This window comes from Triticum aestivum, chromosome 2A (genome assembly GCF_018294505.1).
Source record: "Triticum aestivum cultivar Chinese Spring chromosome 2A, IWGSC CS RefSeq v2.1, whole genome shotgun sequence".
In the NCBI taxonomy this organism is placed as follows: Eukaryota; Viridiplantae; Streptophyta; class Magnoliopsida; order Poales; family Poaceae; genus Triticum; species Triticum aestivum.
Genome location: NC_057797.1, coordinates 632,457,670 through 632,464,287, shown reverse-complemented (window position 1 = coordinate 632,464,287; position 6,618 = coordinate 632,457,670). Strand labels below are relative to the sequence as shown.

General features: G+C 41.9%; 1 long non-coding RNA gene across 9 annotated transcripts; it reads left to right on the top strand.

Annotated features, from left to right (window-relative positions):
• The first annotated feature begins 212 nt into the window (after positions 1–212).
• Positions 213–6,388, top strand: LOC123189894 (uncharacterized). Of its 9 annotated transcripts, XR_006496037.1 has the most exons (8): positions 217–2,139; positions 2,257–2,368; positions 3,183–3,465; positions 3,628–3,720; positions 3,809–3,865; positions 4,635–4,881; positions 5,118–5,211; positions 5,948–6,388. It is a non-coding gene; the product is annotated as an uncharacterized lncRNA (long non-coding RNA). The 9 variants fall into 9 exon arrangements; XR_006496031.1 differs by having other exon boundaries at positions 216–2,139; positions 2,257–3,465; XR_006496034.1 differs by lacking the exon at positions 3,183–3,465 and having other exon boundaries at positions 218–2,139.
• Positions 6,389–6,618: the final 230 nt, after the last annotated feature.

Below are 6,618 nucleotides of genomic sequence, written 5' to 3'. Positions count from 1 at the left end.
GGGGGTGTATTGCACTTATATCGACCCGTCATTGTTTTTCTCTTCACGTGATCATTGATTTTCTCTTTTTTTGCAGGGAGATCATAGACTTTCTCAAAATCAAGCATCAGGAGAATCATGTTGAGTTTGTGTACGATTTCTTGAAGAGCTACGGGACCTTCTAGAATATACCGCCCTGTGAACCACGGGTAAGCTTTAGCACAGATCTTAAAAGGAACGGTTATAAGAGCAATGAGTCGGAAGAGTTTGATAGAATCAACCCCTTGGAATAAGAGAGATCAACCCATAACTAGCGCAAAACCATTGAAAATAACAAACATTGCATCCTTTAGATGGGCCAAAATTTATGAAAGAAAACAATAGGCCAACTGTCCGGACCCGAGTGTATTTTCATAGACCACAATGTCAAGCACATTAAAACCATTCAGCTGTGCATCATAGGCGAGCAATGAACGTGTCCACGTGGGCATTAGTGCTACTGTTTTACCGATCGATATTTTTTTATGGTCATAGTAAAAAGGCCTCACACATGTGGCCCAGTCCCGCACTCCACGCAACCTCTCCTCCTCTTCTCGTCTCTCCTCTCCCTCGCCGCCGCCGCGGCCACTGCTTCTCCATACCCTGCCTCCTGTTCGCTCCGCCGGTGCGATGCTAGCCACACCGCAGCCACTCGTAAAACGGCGACGATGAGGAGGCTCGGCCCTTGGCGCAGACCCACGCTCCCGAGCAGCGGCAGCGTCGGATTTCTCTGTCTCGCGGCGCCAAGCCTCCCGTCTGCGTCGCGATGCCGCCGGCATGGAGGCCCAGGCTCTCGCAGCCTCTGCGGTGTCCGGTGCTCCGGCGAGGTCTCTGGGGACCACATGGCGGGGAACTGGCGCGGCTTCCGGTCGTGGGTTCCGGTGGCTCAAAGCCGTACATCTGAGCCGCCGCCTCCAGCTCGTTTATTCCATATTCCGCCTAGGGCTTCACCGCCATCGCAGATCCCGCGTTCGTCTGCTACGGGTCCTCCGTGTTCGTGGCTGCTGTGTCGACACCGAGAGAATTTCTTCATCCGTCAGGTATTACTCCCAACACATGCTTCTTTTGTTTTGGGGGTCGATCGAGTTTCCGTTGTTGGCTGCCAATTTCACGAGCGTTATCACCATGCTGGTGCTACTTTCGTGTTGGTTATGCTAGTGGTGGGGCTTTAAGCTGGGTTGAATTTCAGCACGGACGCTGTTATTTTGTAAGCAAGAACCGATGAGCCTAATTGAAATACTAGATCGTTGGAGCAAGCTACATCCGTTAGGTTCCTTCAAGGAATTAATCAGCTGGTGACGCAGTGTTTAGCGCCGGGCTATGGTGCAAAATTTGTTAGATTTGGTTCCTGTATAATTTTTATTTATCCAGTAAAAATCAGGTTAGTGTTGCCCCGAGAGGAAAATAAACCACCCACAAAGATTAATGACATGGCCGTGGTGTTACCCAATTTGGTGCATGCCAAGGAAGGAAGTCCTGTTTTTAGACCTGATCTTGTAATTACTTTGGTGCCTGCCCAGAATAACAGTGTGCACATGTGGTAGGTACAGTAAGACAACTAGGTACTGGAAAAGGAATAAGTAGGTTATGAAATTCCTAATAGCTCTTTCTGTGTTGATCAAATTGGTGATATGTGCTAGCTGGGTAGTTAACAAAGATTCTCTGGTACTCTTTATGTGAAGTGCGTGTTTCTCAGCGTTATTGCCTCGTGTGTTTCCGGTCTCTTCGGCTTTACAAATGAGATGGCCGGCAACTCCAGTTCAGGTTGGCCGCTTGGTCATGTGCGGCAGTATAGATGGTTGTTCTTGTTGTGATGATGTTCATGGATTTGTTGTTGATGTTAACCCGCTTATAGCCTGTTCGTTGTTATGTCGCGTCAAGGTGTGCTCTCATTGTCATGTTTTATTCAATTATTGTGCTGATCTGTGTGGTCCCTTGGTGTGTTCTAAGGCCAACCTGCAGCAGGTTGTCTCACGAGCTCACTGTTGCATGGTTTGATCTGATTTTGTATGGTTCTAGCCGGTGCTTAAATTTTGTCCACATATTTATGGCTGAAGCCCACACATACATACTCATGGATTTGATTTTGCGCTATGCCCTTGTGAACAATCAAGCTATCAGGTGAGAATTGATTTGTGGCTCTTTCTTTTCTTGAATTGGCTGTTATGTGGTTCTTGGGGACTCAAACTCTGCTCTGTTTCTTTCTTTACCTCCTATTTATGGACTCACTTTTGTTAGGGAGTCGATTGAGGACCAAATGGGTATCTTGTCACTCATCTCCGGCAAGTCAGGCGTCAGTCTGTCCATGGTGGAGCAGAGAATGTTGCCGGGCTCACCGTCCTCGTCATAGGTGACCACAACCCTCCCAACCGACCGTAATCCTTTGTTCTTGCATTGCATTGCAACCTCATGCTTGACTGCACATCTTGGTTGTGTGATGTGATGGGAACATATATTGGGTATTTGTTTTGTCATATGATGATGATCTCTTTCCAACAAGTAGTCACACTAATTAAATTCAGAAATCTGTTGGACGGCTCTCAACTTTGCAGCTTCATGGTGTATGATTAAAATTTGGCATTAGACAAAACAAAGTGTGATCTGCCTCTCTAAATTTCTTCGAATTCTGAAGTAGTACCGGATTGAGACGGAGCTAATGTGAAATTAGCTTTTCTTGAAAAGTGTGCAGCGAAGATTGTGTTAATGCATGAGGTAGGATGCGGCACATGTATGGATCCTGAGACAACATACCCTCTTCTATGTGTTGTTTCGGGATGCTTATATGCATACTTGCTAAAAGAACTATACATGTTCTTTTCTTATAAAGTTCAGATCTGACAACCAAGGGAACAGTACCCATCAGGTAAAGATGCAGTACAAAGATAACCCAGTAAAAAGTACTCGGTTCTTCATGCCGATTTAAAAAAACAATTAACCACTCCCTCCTTTTAAATTGGTTGCTTTGCTATACTGCTAGGTTTGAAGGCGGGCTAGGTTCAATTTTTTAAGATGAGCTAGGTTTGATGATGCACCTTAAGCAATAGTTTATGAATCTGCCAATTACTGTGGCTGGTTGTGACATTCTTAAATGAGAAGTAGACAGGCTTTGTATAAGATGCATTATACAGTTCTAATCAAGTAATTATGGACATGTTCAATTACAGGCCAAGCCCTTTGGTGTGCTAAATGATTAAATGTTGTTATCTAACCGAAGCACTTGGAACTTCTGTGCAGAGGGTTATTTTCCCTTTAAACAAATGAATGTCAGCTCATAACATATGACGATGCTATCCTAACTGGCTAACTAATTTGGCCGTATGAGGTTGTATATTTGAGCTACAGGTGTTTGTTGTAGTGCATGGAGTTTATCGTGATGGCCCTTTTGAGTTTCCCCTATCTGTTCGAACTTCAACAGAAAACTAACCAAAGATTAACAGGCATGATATGGTAAATTTAAATTGTCAATTTTAAACTTCATACTATAATATTTTACAACTGATTGGTGCTCATGTCTATGTATTCTAACATTTTATTTGCTTGACACCCTTCAAGTTCAAAATAAACTATGAGTCATTGATGACATTACTGACTGACTGTGTTGTATTATAGGACTAACTATAAGTAAACCTTTTCAGGTCAGCGTATTGTGATGTTAGCATGCCCCCTGAAGGACTGCGGGAGTGCTTGCCACGCTTAATACAAGTATATGATTTTCCTTGTCCAAGCTAATGTTGCTTAATCTTTCCCCTGTTTACAGTTTTAACATCTGCCTTTTGTATTTATTTCCTAGACTTTGGTGTCAAACATGGTCTACACTGACGATGATGAATCACTTGTTGATGCTGAGGTGTGGTAAATTTCTTTATATCCTACATGTCTCAGCTGGTTATTGTCTGACAGTGGCATGCTCTGATAAATATTATGTGTTAGCCGCACACCACTGAGATTCCATGCTCTTTCTTACAGATGTAAAAGATAGGAATCAACAAAAATGTCCATTTTGGCTTACTACTATATTTCCATGGCATATGCCCGATGTCAGACCTCTTATTAAGTGCTTTCGACTTACTTGACTGTATTTTAGTTGCTCGTGATTCTGCCTTGTCCTAGAAAGCAAACAGTGAAAATTATACGGATTTTATGATTCAGTTCATGTTCATCACTTGTCCATCCTTGGTACAACATTACATGCAAATATACTCAGTTGCTGTGTGTAAAGAAGTTCATTCCAAATTCGAGAAAAATTAAGGGGTATCTCACCACGAAGGATTGCTTTATGATCCTTTGTTCTATTTTCTGTTCTTTGTCTAACTGATAACCTGGTCTGTGTCTAACCGATAACCTGGTCTGCATCTAACTATTTGATAGCTAGCTCTTTCTCTTGCTGCCAATTTCTTTGCTTTACATTGTCATTTTTTAAATACTAATTATACATGTCAAGAGACTATGCATTATAGAAGTTTTAATGCAGATCTTCTTGATTTTATATCATGCGTTTATGTGCTTTGGTTTACGTTTCCACACAGAAGAAGAAATATTCAGTTCTCCGCGTGAAGTTTAAAAAATACAATTAACCAGTCCCTCATTCTAAATTTGTTGCTTTGGTCTTCTGCTAGGTTTGAAGACGGGCTAGGTTCAAAGTTTTAAGATGGGCTAGGTTTCACTAGCGTGTGCCATCGACTTGGTCTCAACCATCTTAGGGCAACCCGTCGCTTTAGGGAGATGGCGGTCCCTTTGTCGTCCTCCGGGCTCGGCTCAATGATTGGGATCGGTCATCGTTGGTGGCGGCGAAGGTGGTATGGAGTTTTAACCATGGAAGAGCCGGTACAACTCAGAAGGCAAAGTTGGAAAGCTCTTACAAAGGTAAATGCTTTGGTACATGCATATAGATGCTTGATCATTTATTGTGAATTATTGAGAAATAAAGAAATAATACGCTCTTGAGATTTGTTTGTTGTGAAAGGTAAATTATTGTTCTAGATTTGCACAAATACCATCCATTATATACCAATGTGTTCAATTTTGGACTGCTGCAGGCTATGGCATTAGGCCATTAGTATTACATGTTGTGTGGTCTGACTATTACAATGCATATCTAGAAGTATCTGTGACGAGGTAGCTAGCCTGAAAGTGGATCTACCGCGTGCTGCTCCTGTCCCCTTTCCCTCAATTCATCCTCATGGATCTGACAAGGTGACTGTCTCCTTCTCTGCTCTCAACGCCTCTAAATTTGTTACTTAAAATTCAACTATTTCTCTGTTTCTACCTATTGCCTCTGTCAATGCAATGGCTTAAGCCCCCAGGTAGCTGCATAATTCATTCATGTCATGCGTTAAACAAATCGATTCTACTCAATACCTCTTACCCACTAATTGAACATCAATATAGACTGATTATTACTACTTAAATAAATCACTAAATGTATCAGCATGATTGCCTGTGCTCAGACAATAATATTTATTTCATGTTAATCTACAAATGTTCTTTACCACATGAAGATTTCACAATGGATTGCTTACTAGCTTGGTTTTGTTCTGTAACATAAGTTACGTGACACTGAAACATGCATATCCCACATAGTTTCTTTTCATGTATAATTGTTTCTTTTGTTCACTGGATGCTTCATTACTAAATCTCTACATTTGTGCATACCTTCTGTCTGACCTAACACACGTGTACTACATATTGCCATGAGTTTCAAAAATTAGATGTTCCTGGAGATATTCCAAATTTGATTATCTATGCCTATTTGATGACCAACTTCCTTCTAAGAAAAAAACCCAGCATCTATCTCAGTTACTTTCCTTTTATGTATAATAGGTACTTTCATTAAGTGCATGCTTGATTAGTAAAACTTTACATTTACACATATGTATCTTACCTAAGACATGTCTACTACAATCCTGATTTTTCGATGGGCATTGAATAGTGAGCGACGGAGGCTGTATATCATGAGGTCGTTCGGCATGGATAGGGCTTGTCATGCGGCGCCGTCCTCCCGACCTCCTTCCCATCATAGCCTTATGGGAATTGGCTTACAACGTGATTCTATACTTTACATTATATCCTTTCTTAATATATGTGCTTGTCCATTCAGGTTTATCTTAGCTTGGAATTGGTGGAAGCGATTTTATCCCCCATTTTCTTTCTCTATGTTCTGTTTTCTAAGCAACATAAGTGGTGTCAATAATATATGATACTTGTCCATTTCTATCTTTAGGCAGGACATCCTTTTCACAACAAGAGATGAAAATGCTCCTATTATACCTTCGCTTTTATGTTGCGTGTGCTGCTTTTGAAAAATTGTCTTTTATGTCGCCATTCATGTAAACTACAAGGACATATTAATATCTATGACTCCTAAGGCTGATTCATGGTATGAGTGTGTTGCATTTCCACCGTTCTCCTATTGCTGACCATGTAATAACATTGTGAACTACACCCAACAACGTGAAAGGGGCACCTCCTACCTGGCACCGCCCAGCTTCGTCTGGGACGGCGCCACCAGGTGGCGCCCCAACCACTAGTGGTTTTCATGTTGCGATACTCTGCTTGCTTGATCTCACAAATTATGACACACACTCAACAGCTTGGGCTCAG